A 22,015-nucleotide genomic window follows, 5' to 3' on the forward strand; every position below is an offset into this window, starting at 1 on the left:
AAGCACAGCTGAGCGCACATTCATTGGCAGCTTTTCCCAGTCTTCCCTTGCCACCGTAGAGAGAGGCACCAACAGCGGAAAGTGAATCTTCTTTCTAGCTGGCAAAGCTCAGCCCAGCCATACGAGGCCAAGTTGATGCAGTCCTGCTCTGCTGTCTGTGCCTTAATCCAGTTTCCCGGTATGAATCAGGTTTGTAACCTTTACAAGTTGTTTTTTTATTATGTTTCCCAGAATGAAAATCTCAACAAAGTTTGCTGATAATGCTGCAAATGTGATGAATACTGAATGTTTTGTATTCAAATATCTACAACATACATTAGCTACAAGTCCATTTGTGCAAATATTTCAAAATACTTCGCGGTTTTGATTTGTTTCATGTCAGTGCTCAGGTAATTTTTAGCATAATTCTCACTCCTTAATTCACAAAAAGACAAGAGACATCTCCACAGACTGCAGCAGAGTATCAAGAAACTTGAAACAACAATAAAACACTAAACAAAATTAAATAACTCTTTTTATTGAACCCTTTTAAAAATATCATTTGATTTTTGTCAAAATATAAGTATCTCGCCTCCCCACCTCCCCCCCAAGGGCCGGGGGGGAGTTTTCATGAATAAATTTGTTAGTGTCTTGAATGGTTAGCTTAATGCTTCTCCACGTCAGACCCCAGTCTTGCTTCTTGCAGGCATACAAAAATTCAGCCACTTTAATATTAAAAATTTATTACTGCAGATATTCCTCTGATGTCAGAATCACTGGAATGTGGCATTACAAGACCTCATTTACTTTGGCTTCAAAACCAAGTTTGGGAACTATGTTTAAACTTGTGTTATATATTGCTAAAAGTACTCCTTAAAAGACTGTAATGAGACCTAACTGTGCTAAAACCACAAAATATAAAATGCACACAAGGCTTAACCATTGGGTAAATTTTTAGGTGAGACTGAAATACAATTTATCCCAGTCTACACTGGCTGAATAAACTGACAAATTCAGTTTGCTTAAACTGCATTTAAAAGAAATTAAACATGATTCACTTATTCCAATTCCCAGTGTGGATAGACACAAGAGAGCCAGATAAGAAGAGAAAGCAAATTTAAAAGACAACAGCTTCCATTTTTACATAACCATAATGGTAAGAGGAAATAATAAAAAGCTGGTAAAACAAAATACCAGAGAGTGTTTCAGCTGTGATAGAAGTATGTGAAAAATCACCCATCAAAACTAACATGCAGCTCATATCTAATAAACCCTTTAAATAAGAGGGAGCTTGTGATAATCACACCACCATCAAATTCAAATTTGTTCCATCAAAAGAAGTACCATCAGTTGGTTTTGGTAAAATATGTTTCACTAAGAAAATACGCTATTGCCTCAGAGCACTGTACAGTGGAATAAGAGTTGTGACTTCCATTGCGAGGAGACTAAAAGATACACATTACAATTCTCATCTAAATTATGAATTCAAAACATATACATACATACATGCATATTGAAAAACACAACATCATAAAGGAAACTGTTACATCATACAAAGCTGTATGAAATCTCACAAGTGTAAGAAGCTGAATAATTGCTGGCAGGGAAATTGTAATTTTGATTTTCATATTTTTCTGAATGGAATTTACGTTTTATTGGCTTACCTTTTAAAATATATATTAAGTGTGGTGGGTTTTGCATCAGTTCAAGATGGTGCCTAGCATGTACTAAAAAAATTCAGGTTTTGAGGGGCGGGGCTTTTTGCTATAATCTCAGCTGTATTTTCTTTGACCACACAACTAGGGTGCAGCCATTTACAACCTTCTCATTGCTAAATATACAGTAATCATTTCCACCACTGATTGCCAAATGCTATCTAATGCCTAAGTTTGATTGCTCTACTTTAGTTGTTCTTACAATTGAAGGGTTAAGAACATGCCTCCATCATGAGGACCCTCCTCTACCCTGGAACAGGATTTTGCTGTTCCTCCACTCCTAGCCTGGTGCAGGGCGAGGGCATCCTGCGCGACACGGGCTATTTAGCAGCTCTGGCTGCACTGGCACACTTGCTCTTTCTCCCATTAGAAGCTTGTGAACGGTGGCATTATGCAGGCTGGAGAGCTTCTAGAAAATCTCCAAATAACAACGTTTTGTGCCAATCAGCAGTAGAAAAACTTGCAGAGAAAAAGGTAGTTGCTTTCTTGCTCCTTGATGGACCATCCCCTCTGGGGCTTTCTATCTTTAGTGGGTAGCTGTGCCGCTGCCACGTAACCTCAAAGAACTTCCCCGGCCTTCAAGAGGAAAGAATGTTTTAATTTTTTTTAAGCAGAGTTGTTCCTTAACAAATCTTAGATTGGCTTATCTTGAACCAATTTTTAATTCTTATAAACATTTTAAAATAATGTTGGCAACATTCCAACAGCCAAGTCAGTCCTACAGTGTGAGTTACTACAGACAGGTTGTTGAGCAACATTTATAAATGTAAGGATAAATACAAATTTCTTAATAAGGGTAACTGAACATTTCAGTGGAGTGGCAATGCGCAGCTCAAAACAATATGGGTGGGTAAAATGCTGCATATGATGGGCAGTCATTTCCCAGCCAGGACAATTTTACTATCTTGTAAATCTACATAAAAAGAAAAGCACAAAACAAACACAATGACAAAAAGCCCAGATGGCCCCCAAAAGCCCACAAAAAGTATTATTTCTATCTGCCATGTATGACTAGGAACTTTTGATGGTGTCAGATTATCAGTCCTTCTTAAACAGAACAAAAAGGATATGTCACCTATCGACCCAGTTTTAAAACCTTCCAAAGCTTAACAAGACTCTTATTAACTAATTCATTTTTTCAATCCATCTCTTTCTTTGGATATATTTTGTCTTTAGCCTTTTGCACCAGCTGCTGACTTGCCTTTAAATGCCTAGATGGGAAATGTTAGCAAAGTCAAAACCAGATAGGACTTCTCAAGGCATTTGCAGAGGTTCACATTTCCTCTTTTATCTACTTTTAACTAAAATAATACATATTTTATATATACATATACATATGCACACAAGCCATATTTTTCTTGGTATTATCTGGAGTTGCACTTTAACTAACTCGCCAAAAGGCACATCAGCGTGGGTCAATAAAAGTAATTACTGACCTTTAAGCAAGGCACTTTTTAAATAAGAACGTAAAATACACACTTATACAAATTTCTTTTCCTGTTTTCTTCCATGAATTTATAGGCCTGTCTGAAACAACCACAACTCTTTAAGATTAGGAAATTCAATATGAAAGTTTATTTGACATTACACTTCCTATCAGTAGCTCCAGAAGCATCACAGAGCACAAACAATATTTTCTGAAGTCAGGCTTGGTTGGTCTGAAACTGTTAACAACTGCATCCCCAAATCAGCGGACTCCACCTTTCACATTTATTTACAGTGACAGGACACCTGCCCTACAGCTGCAGTATTTTTTCATCACATCATAGTATGAACTGACTTTAGACACGCATAACTACTACTCAAGAGTCTCATTTGAGTTTTTGGGATTGTTACTGGTATTTGGGTATTTCTTTAGTGACAAATACAAACTGAACAAAAAACAAACTGTCCAACGCTGGCTTCAAATTTTAGACTGGGAACAGTGGTGTCTCAATATTATTCCCAAACCAATGTATGGCATAAAAAACCCAATAGCATATGCTGAGCAGAATTAGCTACAGACTCTAGAAAATCCAATGATTAAGGAGTTGACTACTGAGCCAAATTCTACCCACACTTGTATGCAGAAGATATCAGCAAAGCTTCCTCAAGTTTATGTTACTGTAACTGAAAGCAGAGGTTACCACAGTTGCTTGTTTCACTGCTATTTATATGTGAGGTTTTTATTTCCCACTTCCACTTAGACTCCTGATCTAAAACAAAATCTGCCAAAACAAAAAATTAAAACCAACAGAAACTGTTGTAAGGCCCAAAACACCTTAAGAGCCAACTTCTTATCCCCCTTGGATGGGAAAGGGAGAGCACCGCTCACAGGGCTACCGACTCTTCAAGCAGCAGCGTGAGGATGCCATTTAGAAGGCATCCAGCACATACACACTGCTATCTTGAAACATTTCTGCCAGTAATTGATACGAGTCAACATTTTTCTGAAGTCCACCAATCCCATCACAAAGAAATATCACAGCAAAGAGTATAATAGTCTTTTTTTAAGTAAGAAAAAGAAACAAAGCACGACTCATTAAAACAGAGACAACCTCCTGGCTGGGGAGCAGCTGGTAACCAACAAGCCACCATTCCCAGAACCATCCTGACCTCACCATCAATAAAGAGCTTGTTTTCAGGTTCCAAAACCTGAGCACAACAGCTCCTGTGTATGGAGAGAATTTTGTCAAAGGTACACACAAATAATTGTGCATGTATTTCAGAGGAAACTGTGAAGGGGAATGCTTCTAGTACTCGATTAGGAGTGAGTCATCTGGCTGAACCCAGCCCTGCACTTCAGATACTCCCTGCAGGCATTTCTACCACATTAAGGATTTCTCTCTCTTCTCTCAGGCATCACTGCCATAATAGTTTCTAAACACTTATACATCATCTTTGGTAAATTAATTTTTTAAAATTAAGCTGCCATATTGCCACACATGGAGGTTGCCTACTGCTGCCTTCCTAACCTTCCCCAGGAATGACACAGAATCAAGAACACTGACAGTGCCAATGGCATCAGGAAGAATAGTATTTTTCCTTCAAATTAACTTTTCCACTATAAACACAAGCTTGTAATATTGATTAATGCAGAAGTACTCCAGTCTGTGCCTATGCTTGAAAAAGCTGCTTCTTTTATTTCTCTGTAATTTAACTTTCAAAAATGAAAGCCTCTTTTGTATGCTTCCTGTTTCCATATTTAAAAATTAGCATTTATCCTATTACCAAAGAACATTTTGAGAAATCAAAGAAAACTGAGACAAAACTAGGTAACAACAGCCAATGCCAAAAGAGTCTGTAAACATTACAGAACCCTACCCTGGGAGCCAGAAAGAGGATGCACAATTCCTGTATCTTCGTTTCCCACCAGGAAATACTGTAAAACCTGCAGACAGCTAACCCCTTAGTTCCCCCCACCCCGATCTATCTTCCCTCCGTGGCTGCTCCAGATAAAGCATCAGCTACCCACCACTGCCAGTGTTATTGTGCCAGTTCAAGCACCAATGCCTGTGCTATGAAGGTAAAACATTCCAGCCTGTTTGACAAACTGTGAGGAACCCATGCAGACTTTTCACATTTCCTACTTCACCATTCAGCAGATTGTTGCCCCTTACACTATTACTAAAATTACAAGGTATGAAGCAAATGGAATGGGAAATGAGGAGAAGGCAAGGACAGTCTCCTCCTTATAGCAGCTGAAAGCTGTCCTGAAAACTCCTCTCTACCACCACACCAAAGGTGCTACACCACGATGGCCAAAGAGCTCCCTGAGACACCGTAGAGATCGCTGCTATGATGAGACATCTTAAGACAGCCATGAGAAAGGGCAGTGTTAGCCATGTTGAAAAACTAGGAATCCCATGGGAAAAAAATTGATTGTATAATTAAAGGCTGTATCACAACAGAAACATACACAAGGAGATAGCCTTAAAATTGTGAAAGCAATGACATTGTTTCCTTCTAATCTTTTAAATGTTTGAATATGAAACCTTAGGTTTTGAAATGTTGTTTCAATGCTATATATTTATATGGGGGTGATCATATAATAACGGACATTTGCACATAAATTTCCACCAGATCTCTATATTGCTATCAAAGCTTTTCATTCAATTTTTAGAAATCTGCCTACTCTTCATGTAAATGAGTCACAGCTGTGTATCTGTTACACAGTAGTAAATAATTCTAGAAAATGTATGTGTGTATTTAAGTTTAGATAAGCATTGCATAAAAACATTTTAGAGAAACATACAATTATTCTATATAATGAAAATCAGTTTTAAAAATAATTACCTATGTTCCCACAGAATTTCTGGTATCAATATATCAGAAGCCAAGTGGTCCTACAGCTGACAGGTACCAAAATATTAATATTTATTTAAGTTGCCATATCACCAAGTAAGTAGCAATGTTAGTCTCCAACGAATAAGGAAAACAACATCCTTTAACCTTCACAGCACAACAGTAACATCTGATTCTTCAAAACAGCTACAGCTGTATGGACTCTGATCAAAGTCAGTAAAATTACACAGGGACTCAAAGATCTACCCATACAGATCGCTTTAAAAAGAAGCGGAGTCTTCACGCCATCCTACAACTATTTCTTTGATGTGATAGATTCAGTATGTTCATTGCCAATCTGTTGCAGAACTTGCTTTTCCATTAAGGAACCTTAACAATACTGAGGATGAGATCAGACGCATGAGGGAAACCTTACGGTTCAGTCACCAACGCAGCACAAGATGGAAGGCTGAAGTGTGGGGGCAATATGGCCTTCAGCTGCAGATGACTGCAAATATGCTCTGCAGACTGGAAAAGTGGCTTTTCAAGTATAATTAATTCTACTTGCTTTTAAAGTCGCATTTCGTTTCACAGTGGCCCTGCACAACTTTCATGATAGCGATAAGATCTCGGTCCTTTGAAAAAAACATACAATTAGCAATCTTTTCCAAGGGCCCACAGATCTCTATCACAGTCTGTTTATCTGTTCTGTCTACACATAGCTTATATCAAACATAGCCTAGGAATCTTCCACGAAGTGTAAAATAAGCCCTCATCCCTTACGGCATTCTAGCAGCGCATTCCAATTAAACCAAAACACCTCATCAGGTCTTTTTTCTCCTCTTTTCTGGACAGTAATCAACATCTCTTCCAACCAACTGACCGCTACCTCATTCCTGATCCACTGTCCTGCAGCAAGAGAGTTCAGTCTTCATTACACGAGAGCAAATGACAAGAAAGTCTCCAATATAAACGCTATACCAAAACAACTCAAACTATTTTAAGCAAATCTTAAATTCATTCAGTACAGGGAAGAAAATGTGAAAAGAAAAAAAAATAAGCAGAGAACTTGTAAAGAAGAAATATGGTAGTAGCCTTTTAGATACCATGGACATAGGTCAGACTTTCATATATGCAAACTAGAATCCCAATCACACAGCCTTCTGCACCAATTTAACTAAATGCATTTAAACCCACATTTTTAGTTAAGCTGGAACTACAAGGTTGGAATACATTGAAGTTATATTCTACAGACCTCTACAATGAACTCCAGCAGGAGCTATTGCCAGTTTTCCATTAAACTTATGCATAGCTGAGAACAACGAAAGGAAAAAAATAGCATTTCCTAAACAACCTTTGCCATTCACCTGAGCTTTTATGGGTACATGTTTTAAAACACTTATTATCCTAATTCTGATTTATGAGCCTGTAAATTTGAAGTGAGGCTGCATCCTTCTGTAAGTGCTTGACAAATTATTACTAAAATTAAAATCCATGTCCAAATTTTGTAATAAGATAGTATAAAATGTAGGTATCTGATACCTAGCAACGTGACCACCTTCAATACTTAAACTGCTATTTCACATACAATTTTTGAGGCACCTGAATGCACAAGGAAGACAGCAAGGAAAGTTCTACAGAAGAGGACTAAGCATTCAGTGCTCACACAGATGAAAAGCACAAGGGGAACTGTAATTTCTGTGGGAGACGGTGCAACATTCTTTAACAAAACAATCCTGCCAACCAGTAACCCTAAGGCAATTTTCTTTCGTAACTGAAAACGGATGTGTTGTCCCTGCACTTAAGAGCAAATCCCTGGTTTCTAGTCTATTGGCTTAGATGAAGCTGAAACTTTGCATTTAGTTCCAAACATTCCATTATTTGAAGAAAAGATTTAAACAGTCACCAACATGTTTCCACTTTGCACCATCATATTGACTGATTTTAACATTTTATATAAAATCTTATATAGGTATTGTCATGAAGTGTCCTTTGTGACGCATCTTTTCATGTTGTTCTCCACACCAGGAGAGCTAAAATTTTAATTCATTTTTCACATAGTCACATCACTGCATGGAACCTGGGCTGTAAGAAAGCACCAGACTCTCATGAGACTTGCAGTAACATCACGACCTGGCAACGATGCATCACAAATCCCATCTGCCTCCTCAGAGAACGCCTCAAAACATCATAAAGCTTGGGCTGTAAAATTTATTTTCCATAACATGCTCCAGAGGAATCCTGCTGCAGCTAGAAGTCAGTCATTCGTGATGACAGTTTCAGTGAGCAGATCTCTCTTTAAAATGCTGTCAGGAAACGCAGTTTGGATTTGAGCTTTCTGGGCTTTGCTTTGAAGAGGAGGGCTCCCTCGCTGCCCCTGTGGCCAGGCGATCCGAGGGGTGGAATTCCTGCTGGCACCTCCGTCCTCCTCTGGGGTACCAGCCACCAAGCACCTGATCTGGAGCCAGGCTGTGGGTATTAGATTCACCTTTTTTGTTTGTTTTGAAAACTGAAAGGCTGCACTGATACATGAAATGTAAAAATGAAGCATGTGTGGTAATTTCTTTGGCAGAGAAATGGGTTATGCAATCCCTAATGGCTCGCTCTTTGATGACTAGATACAGAGGTGAATTAGCAGCTTGTCACGTTTGTACAGAAGTAATTCCTGAGCTGGTAAAAACCCAACACAACTTGCCTTCCTGTCTTTTCTTCTGTGAGTTCAGGCACCTTCAGTGTAATTTCTAACACTACGGAATAGACCCTTATAATCATGATGTATATAAAATGAATAGCAATTCAAAACCAAAACCCAATTTAGATTATCTTTCTGAAGCTCCCTACATAGCGATAAATACTTGGTTACTACAGAGATAAAAGAAATACCTTGCTTCTATAGGCAAACTACATTTGAGTACATCTCAACCTTGCCTTCAAGCTTAATGGAAGCTAATTTGGGCACTTAACCACATACTGGGGACATCTATATTGAAATAAGAGAGTCAGATTTTTTTTTAATAAAAGGGCTGAAAAAAACCCCATTTACATTATCCCTTTATACTGATTTTGGACCAACAGGACTTCCTCCTAATCAAACCAAACGGTAACACCGGCTTTAACATAATGGTACTCTTCCAGCCTCTGTAAAAACACTGGATCAAAATATGCATGTGCTGCAACGGGGAAAGAAAAAAAAAAAAAAAAGAAAAAAAAAAGAGTACTTCAGAAAGACTCTTTAAAGCTATTTTAAGTTATTTTAAATCCAACAGGCTCAACAGCGAAATATTTCATGTTTGCAGTGTTCCCAGGCACCAAAAATTAGAGCCCAAAAAATGACATCAGTACACTAAAATGCCTATTTTTATATGGGTGAGCAAACAAACAAACCCCCCCAAACCTTTTAGAAAAGGCAGCTCTGATCCCACGTGGCTGCATTTTTCGCGTCTTCGAGAGCTCTGAAGCCCAGGAATGCTGTCTACCAATCAGTCGTGCTTCCCTCACTCCTACAAACCCACGTCCCCACCTTGCCAGCAATTTCCTCAGTGGGAAGGCTGAACCAAGCCCAAGCAGCGTGGGGCAGCCAGGCCTGCCCAAGCAGGCGCTTGCTGCGTGCACCCCGGAGGAGCACTGGGTGTCTCTGTTTACGGTCGGCGGAGCCAGCTGTCGTGCAGAGGTGCGACGCTGCCTCTGCCTGCTGCCAGCTCTGTGCTCCCCGCTCCTGTGCGTGCAGGTACATGGAGGACTACTGTCCTGTCAATAAAGCTGCACATCTCTGATTGATGTTCAGAAATATTTTTTTCCTGTCAACCTTAGCAACAGGCAATGAAATATGAACTGATTTAACAGACATGGTTGTACAGGGTGTTTATTCCAAAATCATTTCCCTAAACATGCCACAAAATCTGAATTATAGCACAATTTTAGGCAACTAACCCGTTTAAGTAAAAACCCAAGATCAATGCCAACAGATAGGGTGAGAAAGAGTTCTGAGAAAACCTTTTATTACGCTTCTGGCTTATGCCCTAGTAGTTCAGATTTAATGTCCTAAATCAGCTTAATACTGTAATCCTCAAGTGCAGCAAATATTTTTGGTACTAAAACTTAGCTCTTCCTACTTTTTTTATTTCAAGAACATTTTTCTATACTTTCAATACAACTCAGTATAGCATACATTCTTGTATGCTTTTATGTATGTATACATAAAAGGTTTTGTAATTTTAAATTTGAAGGCAAGTACTACAGAGCTGTGAGTTAAACCTGACATTTTAGAAATGTTCATGGTTACTAAAGATTGTGTTTGTCTGGCTAATGCCAATTCAAACAATACCCGTGATATTCCAAAAGGCACCTGCTCCAGCTCTTCCTGTCATCGTTTCAAAGGACAAAGTCTAACATGAAAGTACATGTCCCATTTTCCCATTATTCTCCTATTTTTCCCAGTCATCTTCTCTACATGGCCATATAATTTCTAACTTTTACCAGATTATCTTTTTAGGCCTTCAAAAATGTTTAAAAAGTCTTTTGTAACTTCAAGACAACAACAATCATTACATTTCCCCACCTTCTAACATCGTACTGGTTGGTCTTACTAGGTATTTCCTAGATGAAATTCTTGTTAGAAGGAATTGAGTGATGAAGCAGAAAGCGGAAGTTGGGGCCGACCAAAAGTCGTCCCCCTGTCTCGCTCCAGGATCCCCGAGGAACGCAGTGAACAGTATCTTCCCTCCTTTTCCTCCAGACCTTAGGCACTCTCATCCAGTCAGCATCAGTGTCTCTCTCTCATTCGAACTCCTCGTTCAGCTCCCATCCAGCACAGCGCCATCACCGAAGACACTGCTGTCCCCCTGCTGCCATCCCCTGTGTTCATGGCAGTGAGCAGAGGCGGCCAGCGGAGCAGCTGAACCTCTCCTGGTCCCTGCTGAAAGCCGTCTCTCCTCCCTAGCTGAGAGGCCTTAGCAAGCGCTATTTTCCTCTATCCCTATCCTTGCTTAAATGGAGATTCAGCTGGCTTCTGGGCAGGAAGAATCTCCTTCTCAAAGACACTTCACAGATATGAGATGCAGCTATTTGAGGACATCCTTAAGCAGAAAGAAATTAAGGACAGAAAAGGCTGTGGAAACCTGACAAGCCCAACGGAGGAGACAGAGGCATGGCCAGCACTCAGTGGGGCGGAAGCTGAAACAGTGAGAACAGCCCGGTGAGGAGAAAGGCTTTAACCTCAGGAAGACCCCAGCAAGATCAATAGTCTCCACTGACATGCAGCTTCTGTTTCTAAGGCATCAGCTGGAGTGACCTTCCTCAAACAGATAACTGCATCTTGCATGAGGGTACACCAGTGCGTATGTACATATCTGTAAATGCATTTTTTTTCCCTAAAGGAAAGAAAAAATTTCCAGAACTTGAAATACAAAGCAAAGAGAAACTTGGGTTCTGCTTCTGGCTCCGATACAGAATAGCCTGATCTTCGGTAGGTTACTTTGTGTCTTTGTGCTTTATGTTAGCAGGTTATATAATGGGAAAAACAGTACCTTCCCTAACTTCAAAGGTTATTCTGATTATTTTAAAATAACATGAAGATGAAAAAGGCAATAATGATAAATAGTAATCCTTAGTTTGCACTTATGCAAAATCCTTCTGCAGATCTAAGTACTTGATTTCAGATGAAATACAGACATCGTTTGATGTTCGTTTCTCGCAGCACAAGTGCCAGCTCCAGCATCCCTTGCCTCCTACTCCCAGGTGCATTGTTCCAGCCCAGCGGTGCCCTGACAGCTGTGCTGTACAACTGTGGTTATGCTGAGCAGGGAACTGAGTACAAAAGCCAACGGGGGAGACCATGGGAGGGAAGGAAGGACGATATCTAAGGCAACACCCCTGCCAAAACAAATATACATCAATCGAGTACAAAGGCTGGTATCAAAGCTCTCAATTCATGTTACACCATGGGTATATGAGAAATACAGCTGACTTCACTTGTATAACACGTTCTGTCTGCCCTACAGTAACAAATTTGTTTCAAACCAGGAATAAATATTTCAACACAAATCTGAATAGGTCACGGGGAGACATTTCATAATCCTATGGGACTGATTTGCTAATGATGTTGGAATCTGTGTGATTGCTAGACTAATTTCACAGATTGAATAAAACTTTTACGTATTGAATAACAGAGCTTCTGTAACTGTTCTACTTTAAACATATTTTCAGTGTAATTAAAAACTTTCTTAAATCAATCCCTGAAGTTGTCACAGCCCTGAGTATTGGTTTCAGCTGTTTTAATGATGCTGTACAATTAAACCATAAGACTGGGACCGATACCTTCACAAGACACTTATTTACACAAATACTGTAGAAATTAGAAGGGGAAAAGCAGCCTTTTAAAAATAAATACAAAGAAGGCTTCTGTCAATCTGATTACTCAAATCCTGAGTGTACCATGAAATCCTGTTAAATGAATGGCAAAAACCTCAAGTCCCATTAAACAAATAGAAAACTTCTGTGAAACAACAAGATAAATTAAACTTGAGACTGACTCCTTCCTGACAGGTGTTCCTGCTTTAACACATCACAAAATACAAGCAGTCATAGCCAAGGTTTTCAAATGACTCTTCTGGTTCCCAACTGGATACCATCAAAACATTTCTAGATTACGGCAAAGACACTGCGAAACTTGCCCACTTTTAATACATACTTGTTTGGTCACCCAAAATTTAAGACAGCCCCAATCATTAGTCTTCTGAATTTTTTTTTGCCCATCATTCCCATGCTACTCTTAAAAGAAATCAGATTTAGGAATATGCAATTCTATAAGCTCCACTAAAGTGAAAATGCACAACCAGGACAAAAATGAGGATTTATGATTGCCAATTGAAAGGGAAGACTTGAATCAACTTTAAACATTCAGCCTGCACTATGGTTTGGTGGTTGGGTTTTTTTGTTTGTTTTCCTTGCTTATCCCTTCTAACAATTCACAGGTAATCACATCAGTTATACCTCTGAGCAGGTACTGTCCCATTATTCTTTTAGACAAGAGTTCTGTTGCCCAATCCATCCTTTCAAAAAGGAAACCCAAGTGTTCTATGATTTCTATGATGCTTACAAAATAGACTTTCTATTTTTCTTCCTAAACTTCCCTTTGCTGTAAGATTTCAAATCCAGGAAAGGTCTGTCAGGAGCCCAGTTCACCACAATAATGCAGCAAGTTGTCAAGTACTTGAGCACATTTCTGCCAAACAACTAAAATACAGCTATATTACAGCTGCAAGCTGATATTCAAACTTCAAAAGGCATTTGCAAGTACGTATTTGCTTCTCCAAAGAAAAAAATTGCAGCTAACAGTCCCTACCTGGTAACTGTTTCATTTCATAATAATCTAGAATGAATGGAAAAGCCTGCCTTCCAATCTCATTTCAAGGGCTCCATCGTAGCACAGGCCACCATCCTGCCAATAGCACTTTTGGGAATAAGGCACTGCTATTGACATAACCCATTACCATGATGACAAATACATTAACACAGTGAAGAAATTCATAATATGCTTCTGGCATCACTGAACGTGCTAGGCTATTTGTCAGGTCCTGCTTAAGCAGAAACTGTAAATGACTAAAAGTGATCATTTCAATTCTTATACAGGCTGCTAGAAAAATCTCCAAATTTACCAGTTTATGGTCACCTACCAACTCACTCCTAAGTTAGCTTATAAGTGTGCAGGCATAAAATGAACATGTCTTTGATGAACATTTAGGTGACGTAATCTCAGCTAATTAAATATTTAGCGCTGCACTCCCCCATGCTATAGGAAACTTCTGTTCCACAGCAAACATAACGTGGTGACCACACAGCCAGACTCTTACTAAATGCAGGACTGTGCTCACCGCCACTCCCTGCTCTGTGTAGTCTACTACAGATTATACTACTATAGACTAGGTCAGTGTAGGATGAAGTTCAGCAGAGTTGGGAGAACTTATTCAGAGTGATATCTTTGGTACCTTATTTCACTTGGTCTATTCTGGAATATTCAGTGTAATTAAGGATTCACAATGTATGAGTTTTCCCCATTAGCAAAATTCAATTATTACTGTCTTCGTAACAGATATCTAACACCCCAAGACTATTATGAAAACTTTCTCCCCACAGTAGAGCTTGTGGTTTCTGTTTTAATTAAAATAACAATAATTTAAAAAACCATCCCATTTAACTGATCTGCATAAAAACAGGAAAAATAATGTTACAGCTGAAATCTCAAATTAGTTTAAAACCTTTCCCTTGATGCACTCTCTCCCACTGCCATTGCACACTAACTATTCTCTTAGTGCTGGACAGAAATCGTCTCCTATTTAAGGCTCTAAAGCTGAGGAGGTTTAGCCCACATCTTCCTCGACACTCTCGCATTGTGAGTGTGCCTGTACAAGTACTGTTTGCAAGAGCTGGGAGGCCTCTGGACAGCATCCCTCCCAGAGCTCTTGGCACAGTGCTCAGGAGATGTGTAATGCTTTTGGTTTACAGTCTATATTTATTTCACCCACACACGTTTTTAGTTTTCTCCAAAGATGCTATGAATGGGTCCGCAGCTGGGAGTGTCTAATGTAGGTGTGTACAGTGCTCCGCTCACCCAAACCTACGTGTGGTGGTGGACACTTCCCAGCTTCATCTGCACCGCTAACAAGCGCATGATTGATCTGCTGACAGTGCTGATGAAGGCAGAGAAGCCCGAGTTACTCTTCAGGGTCATTAAAAAAACTTTTTCAAAAACCAGTTTAAATATTTTCTATATGTTCATCTATCACTGACTGGTGGTTTTCCATGCTTTATTTTGCAGTGTTTTCACCAAGTTTTTTCTGCTTTCCCATAGCACTGCGGAGCAGCAGTGTCTTGACCTGTATTCGAAGGAAGAACATTGCTAAGTGTAATTCACTGAGGGTCTTTTAGCATCATCCATTTTGCCTTACTCACTGCAATTATATCCTCAGAGAATAGAAATGGAAGAAAACAGAACAGCAGTTAGAATATAGCCAATTTGTATTTGCTGCAGTTTAGATGTCAACCTTTCAGGAGTTCATGTTGGCGTGAATGTGGGTATTTTCTCCACCCCTGGGGGTTATTTTGTCTTTTTTTCTTGTTGGGGGGGTGGTTTTGGGTTTTGTTTCTTTTGGGGTTTTGTGTGTGTTGTTTTGTTTTTCTTTTTTTAAACAGTAAAACCTCCCATGTCAGAGGGACATATATGTAAAAACTGTACTTGTATCTTACGACATTTGTACTAATTCATTGGCATTTAAAGCTCTATTTCTGCATCCCACATCACTGCTTTTAGAGTGAATTAATGCTTTAATGGGAGAAACGGAACTACAACCAAGCAACAATGATCTTAGTGGCTCCATATAGATGGTCCAGCTGTCTAGAGCACATAGGAGCCATGTATTCCTTCAGATACACGCACCCAGTTTGTGAACAGATTGACAGACATCTGAACCATCACTCAAAGATAAATGGAAATATTTTGATTTGGCATAGGGGAAAAAAAAAAAAATCACTTTCACTGCTACAGCTCCAACACTCATACTTCCTGTCCAAGTGTTACAAAAGTGAGAAGTGCTTTTATACAGGATGCAACGATACCTTAACCTTCCTCAATTATATATAATTTTGAAGACAATATGAATGTTTGGAACAAGGAATTTTTTGCTAGTCTAAATAAATATTTACAGGCCTGCATGCAGTTTCTAAATGAACCTCATGCTGCCTGTCTAAAGGAAGGCAAAAATCCAGGCAAAGTCAAAAGATGTCTAATGTCATCCACAGATACTTCAGAAACTTTTAGGAAATAATTGGCCTAATGCCAAGAAACATATATGCAATATTTTGTAGGCTCAAACTTTAAATGCATAAAACTAGTGCTGAAACACTGAATCCACCTCACTCGAACCTTCAAAGGAATTTTAAAAAAATGGATCACAGACTCCTATTCAGTCTCAATGCAACTTGGTATCAGATGACTTAGAAAGAAGTCCTCCCTCAGACCTCTGAGAAAACATCAAATCTCCCTCTCTACTCTAAAACAAGAAAAAAAAAAAAAAGCTAAGGCACAAGGAAAAAAGTTAAGGCAATAGAAAGTCTTCACACTTCCCTCTTTCAATATCTTTCCTTGCCCTTAGAGATTGAATTTCAAACTTCTCCCATTTAGACCCATCTGTATAGCAAATGTTCTTCCATGAATCAATTATGCATGGAAGTAGACGATACAAATTAACTGAAATAAGGTAAGACTTGTATAAGTGAGATTTTAAGACTAATTAATATATCTATTTCTTTCAAATTATCAAATGTGTCATGGAATAAATATCTTAGTATCCCAAAATAAAACACTGATAATCAAAACAGACCTGGGAAAAATAAATATATGGACTGTCTACATAAATCTGGTGAAGTTCAGTACTTAGAAAGATCCATACCTATTCCAATACTGAAAGCATAGAAGCTAAAAAAAAACCCAAAAAACCAAAAAAACCCCTGCAGATTTCTAACAGCTCGCATTAAAAGTCAGATTTCCTATCACAAATTCAGTCCTAATGAGAACTGCAACAAGGGAAAGTCTCTGTCACACACAAAAATAGACACAACACTCAGTCTCCCAACTCAAATGCTTAGGTATTAGTGTCCATAGCAACACAGCACTGTTCATTTTATTTATTAAATACAGAATAGCGAAAATAATAATAATGAATGGTATACATCAACAACAGCTATTTCAATACATAAGGCAGGAACAATGCCAAACCTATCATGGAAAGAGAACAAAACTGCAATGTGACTGGGAAAACTAACACCACAAAAACTTCAAGCTGAAATGAAAAGACACAAAGAAAGACTCAGTATGGGTATACAGAAGTAGTTATGGATTGAGGAACTCTACTCTTTATATTTCATGTAAGTCTCCCTATAACATTTTTCAGGAATTCCCCTCATCCTAATTTGCCTTATTAACAACAGTAAGCTTTCTTAGTTATATAACCAACACAAATGTAAATAGACTTTTGGTATCAGCTTGAATCTCTGTTTGCTTGAAGGCCTTTCAACAGTACAATTATATTCATGGGAGTCTTCACCAAGATTTTAGTGAATATACTGTCCTCATCTCCTGGTTGGACGGCAACAACAGGAGTTATTTGGTCTTGAAAGCGACAGCTTTGAAAAAACCTGCAATTGGTGTATAATCAGGAGTAACATGACCAGGAGTACACCGACACGATGCTTTCCTGTCTGCATTGGTTCCCCTGGATGCTCTATGAACTCTTTGTTTTTCAAGCACATGGTTTCTGTTAGCCCAAAAGCCAAAAGATCACCTTAGATCTCTGTGACTTCAAAACAGCCCCGACAGCACAGTTCTTCAGAAATAACGGAGACATCTATAGCCAGGATGACACATGTCATGAGCTGGATGACCAGTGACGACACTTCACATTTAGAATTACAGAGTTAGTCACAGGTTCACAATTCAAATACCTGAGGCACTTACTTGAATTTGCCATTCACTTATATTAATAAAAAGGACATAAGCCTTTCTTTGTAAGGAAAACAAATTTAAAACCCTGATCCCCAGTATCCATCCACATGCAGAGATTTTGTCTGATACGGTGGAGGGAAAGAGACAAACTATAGCTCCTATCAAGCACAGCTCCTAACTTTTTTTATACTCCCAAGAGAAGACGCTCCCACAGCACAGTTGTGAAAGCAATAAAAAGAAACCAAGTCACATAAAGAACAATCACTTAGTGCATATACACAGAGATAAGCACAGACAGTCCTGGTTTCAGGCTTTGACTGCAGTGCCTGCAAGCCAGACCTGACCCAGCAGCCAGGCCGGCATGGGGCTGCCCCACAGCTTTTGCTCCCTGGCTTGGGGGGAATGCATCTATCTCTGCCCACAGCCTGCTCTGCACCAGCCTCTGCAGGAGCCGCCTGACATCTAACTGACATAATTCCAGCTGTTTTAAACGCTTTGTCTAAAAGCAATTCAAGTGTTCTTAGAAAAAACTTACCACATTATTAAAAACCAAACAGTTTATTTACCTACAGCTCCTAAGACTGTGCCAGATTGAAATATCATTAGTGTTTTACTCCCAGATAGTGTCCTCTCTGAAGATGTGCTATATGCTACATTAAAGAAAGGAGCCAGAAATCAATGCTAAGTAATGTATTGGATTTTCAGGATCACAATATGTTCCAGATAAAGAAAAAAAATTTACCAAAAGGCTCAAAAAGGAAGTGATTAATGACCAACTCTGAAGAGCCAACATCTTTTAATCGTCCGTCTGGACTTTCAGTCTCCTCTGAGAAGGGCGAGTTCCATCGTGCTGAGCTATGGATGCAACTCGGGTAAGACTGCAAAGCAGTTGGGCTAGCATGGGGCTATTCTAAGTGTACGTCAAATGCCAAGAACCTTAAAGCTTTCTTTCTAACTATCAGTTCTAAAATCAAGAGGGTAAAGTGTATTGGAGAAAACCATGATATAGGATCAGATTTTTGTAGCAAGCTTAGCACATAGGACAGAAACAAGTGACATTTATTGAAAATACCTAATTAAGAGCAAGAAAAAGACATGAAAGGTTCTCCATGATCTAAACACTATTCTGCACTGATAGGCTTAACAGTACTGAACAGCCAATAACAGACCCAATATTTATAAGCGATCTTCTGTTTTGCACTTAACAGTTCCAGTTCCAAGTCTGCCTCTTACTATGTCAGTAGTTTGCGGACAAAGACCCTTCTCACCATTACTGTACTGGGGACAGACAAAACTGGTGACAGTGTGGGGGTGCAAATTTATTAGTAGCAGCAGTGGCAGCACCTAGCAGTGCTTTATAACTGACCTTTGCAGAGTTCTTGTTCCTTTTAATCTTAACTTCATTAGTTTCAAAATTGTTAAAGAAAAGCAGAGTAGAGCCATGCCAAAAATCAAATATGAGGAATGTTACTAGGGTAACATCGCAGGAGAACGGGGATTATGAGAAGCAGCATTCCTAGCAAGCCTAGCAGCTCCAGCCTGCCCAGGGAGATACAGCTGTAGCACTGTGAAGCTGATGCCCTCTGTCAGGAGCAGCAGCAGTGGAGAAGCCTGCGCGTAGCCACTTCTGCCACTCCTGCTCACTGCAAGCAGCCTTTAGCACGACAAGACAGGGAGAGGGGGATATCAACAAAGCTGATGTGAAAATAAATTTTTTTGAAAAAGCACAGGGACATAGACAAGTAGGACATTCACAAAACATAAATAGGGTTTTAATTCTGCTCGGTAATGACTACAACGTACAGTATCTTGGCTAATTCAGTCACTATACTTTGTTGAGGAGAGTTACCCAACCACATTCACAAGTCTTCAAAGGAGAAATGCTTCCATGGTGGTGTAGTCTTAACTCGCTCTTAAGCGTTAAGATTTACAGCACCCAGTCTTCAAAATTTTGGGGTGGGTGGAATAGTTATTAGAAGCCTATTACTACTACTACTACTACATCAGAAAGCCCATCAATCTAGGATGTCCCCAAAAAGCATACCGATATATCAATCTGCCTTTCAGAGAGCTCCTACGTATTTTGCAAATTATCTGGGTTGTTAAATAGCAGTGTAGGATCTGTTTAGAATAATTTTGATATTGTATATGTTGTATACCTGTATTACATTGCATATTGCAGCATCTGTATAAAGACAAAATTATAGCCTCCCTGTCTGTTCTCCATTTTGCCTTGAGATGAGGCAAAATAATTCCTTATCTACTACCTTTTTTATTTACAGTCCAATTTTCCATGAAGGCATTCTGAAGAATCCTATTCTTATGAGCCTTACCTACTTTTGCCTTGCATCTATAATGCATTCACAGTAAAGCCCCAATGTGCATTGCCACAACACATATCTGCTAATTATAACATTGAATTTATTATTCAACAATATGAAAGTCAGACAATACTCAGCATTCCCAGTAAATGGAAAAAATGTATTTGCTATATTTGTATTACCCAAAGATATCTGCAGATATTTAAACTCTCAGAAGTGCATAAAACATGCTAACTATAAGCAACTAATTTCCAGCAGTTAGTGCCTCAAGTGCAAATTAGTGTCTCAAGAAGTGCATGATACAAGAACTGTGAATCACCTATTTACAGATGCTAGTTGGCTTAAAATGTATGTTTTCACTATTATTGAAGGTGGCAAAAATCACTGATTATATTTCAGAACACAGATGCTTCCTTTCTTCATTCTAGACCTTAAACTCAAATAAAATATTTGCTATGTAGTACTAGAAATATGCAGGACACTTCAAAGATAACAAAGGTGCAGATCAGACAATTATATCAAACGAATAAGCTAAAAGTTATGTTCACATCTACTTGAAGAATTGAGATCTCTAAGGACTCTAAATTAAAATGTTTTTAGCCCTCTGAAACAAAGCACAGTTATAGCTCTAGCACTTCACAAATACACTATTGCAATGTCAAGATAAAGATAAAATCCCACCTTCCATCCAAAAAGCTCTTTTTTGGATTCCAACAGATTTTTAAAAGAACTTTGCGAAGGTCCTTGTTCTCGGACCTCCAGGTCATAACACTGTACTAATTCCTGCTGGCACAGCTCTGCAGCTACCTTGTACAACTCTCCTACCAAGTGCGCTTCAAACAGCGTTTTGGCAAAGCAATAGGGAATGTACTCATAAGAAAACAAGGGGGTTTTTTGGTAATAATAACATTCAAAATGTTTCTCTTTTTTCAAATAAACATGTTTGTTCTTATTTTATTTAACACAGTTTCCAGCATTTTGTGGGTTTAGTGTGTAACAGAGATTTTAAAACATTTCCAAACATTTCCAAAACATTTCAATCTCAGTGCAAGTAAAACACTCCAATTTCATCTTCCTGATTAAATGTTTCTGTAAGAGAAAAAATTTACATGCAGAGTTTTCTGTCTAAGAAGGCTTTGCCTTCACAGCTAACATTCCGTATTCAGACTCCAATTGCACATCAAAGCTTTACTTTTAAATTCAGTAAAGATGCAAGTTTAATCTCAGGAGACTATGATGTCTTAGAAGTTAAAACATTAAGTGCTGCTACCAACAATCTTTAAGAGATTCTGCTTTTGATATATCCATTTCTAATGAGAAACACTGAACTGAAGTTACTCAACAAGCATTACCAGTTATCTTGGGTGACTTGAAAAACCTTCCAGTGATTCTACAGAAACTAAGGCTTTCACCTGAATTTCTATATAAACTTCTATACTAATTGCTTTAATACTTTGGTTGCTCCCTGCAACAACTGTCACTTCTTTTTCTCCCTTACATTAATCCGCAATACTATCACCTTTCCCTCAGTTGCAACACAAGAAATAGCCTTAATTAGCACACGTTTCCAGAATGTTATCATTAACTATTTGCAGCAAACTGCACCCTATGTCACAACCCCCTCTGCAGTTAATTAATTTCCTGTAACCAAATAAACAGCAAAAAATAAATAATACAAGAATTTCTTTTAAACATGCGTTAAATTTCAGACAGAAAGGCAACTGAGGGTTCAAGAAAATAAACATTTGTCAATAGCTGGCCAAAAATCCAAAATATTTCATCATTGTGTCAGCATCTTAAAGAATTATTCCGAAGAAAAACACACTTCTCATTTTTCTCCTCTATTAGCTGCTCCACATATAATCTCTTTTAATGGAGACACATATTTAGAAATCTCCATGCACGTTCACCTGTATCTCCTCCAGCAAGTTCAGCATCTTCATTTTCTACAGTGCCCTAAAATCACTTTCTGGGAGGCACAGTATTGTGCTCTTGCACCAAATACTTCGCTGTCTCAAAGTAAACTTTTTTTTTTAAAAGAGATAAAGGCCCTTACTTACTGTCTTAATACTTCCTCCCCTGCTTTATAATATAGTGAAGGCACATTAATGACATATAATGCCTTATCTCATCACTAAAGGGAAGATGTGCCTGACTGACTCCCTATCATTTCAAGGGTACAAGTATTAATCCTCATATGGATCAGTCCCACCTCCATTTTTCAAGACAGAAGATCTGCC

The 22,015-nt window shown here is 38.7% G+C and overlaps 1 protein-coding gene across 1 annotated transcript in view; it reads right to left on the minus strand.

Annotated features, from left to right (window-relative positions):
- The window catches only part of BMPR2 (bone morphogenetic protein receptor type 2), a 97,913-nt gene that overhangs the window by 20,820 nt on the left and 55,078 nt on the right, over positions 1–22,015 (minus strand). The window lies entirely within an intron of this gene.

The sequence above is a fragment of the Pelecanus crispus genome, chromosome 5 (assembly GCF_030463565.1).
Source record: "Pelecanus crispus isolate bPelCri1 chromosome 5, bPelCri1.pri, whole genome shotgun sequence".
Lineage (NCBI taxonomy): Eukaryota > Metazoa > Chordata > Aves > Pelecaniformes > Pelecanidae > Pelecanus > Pelecanus crispus.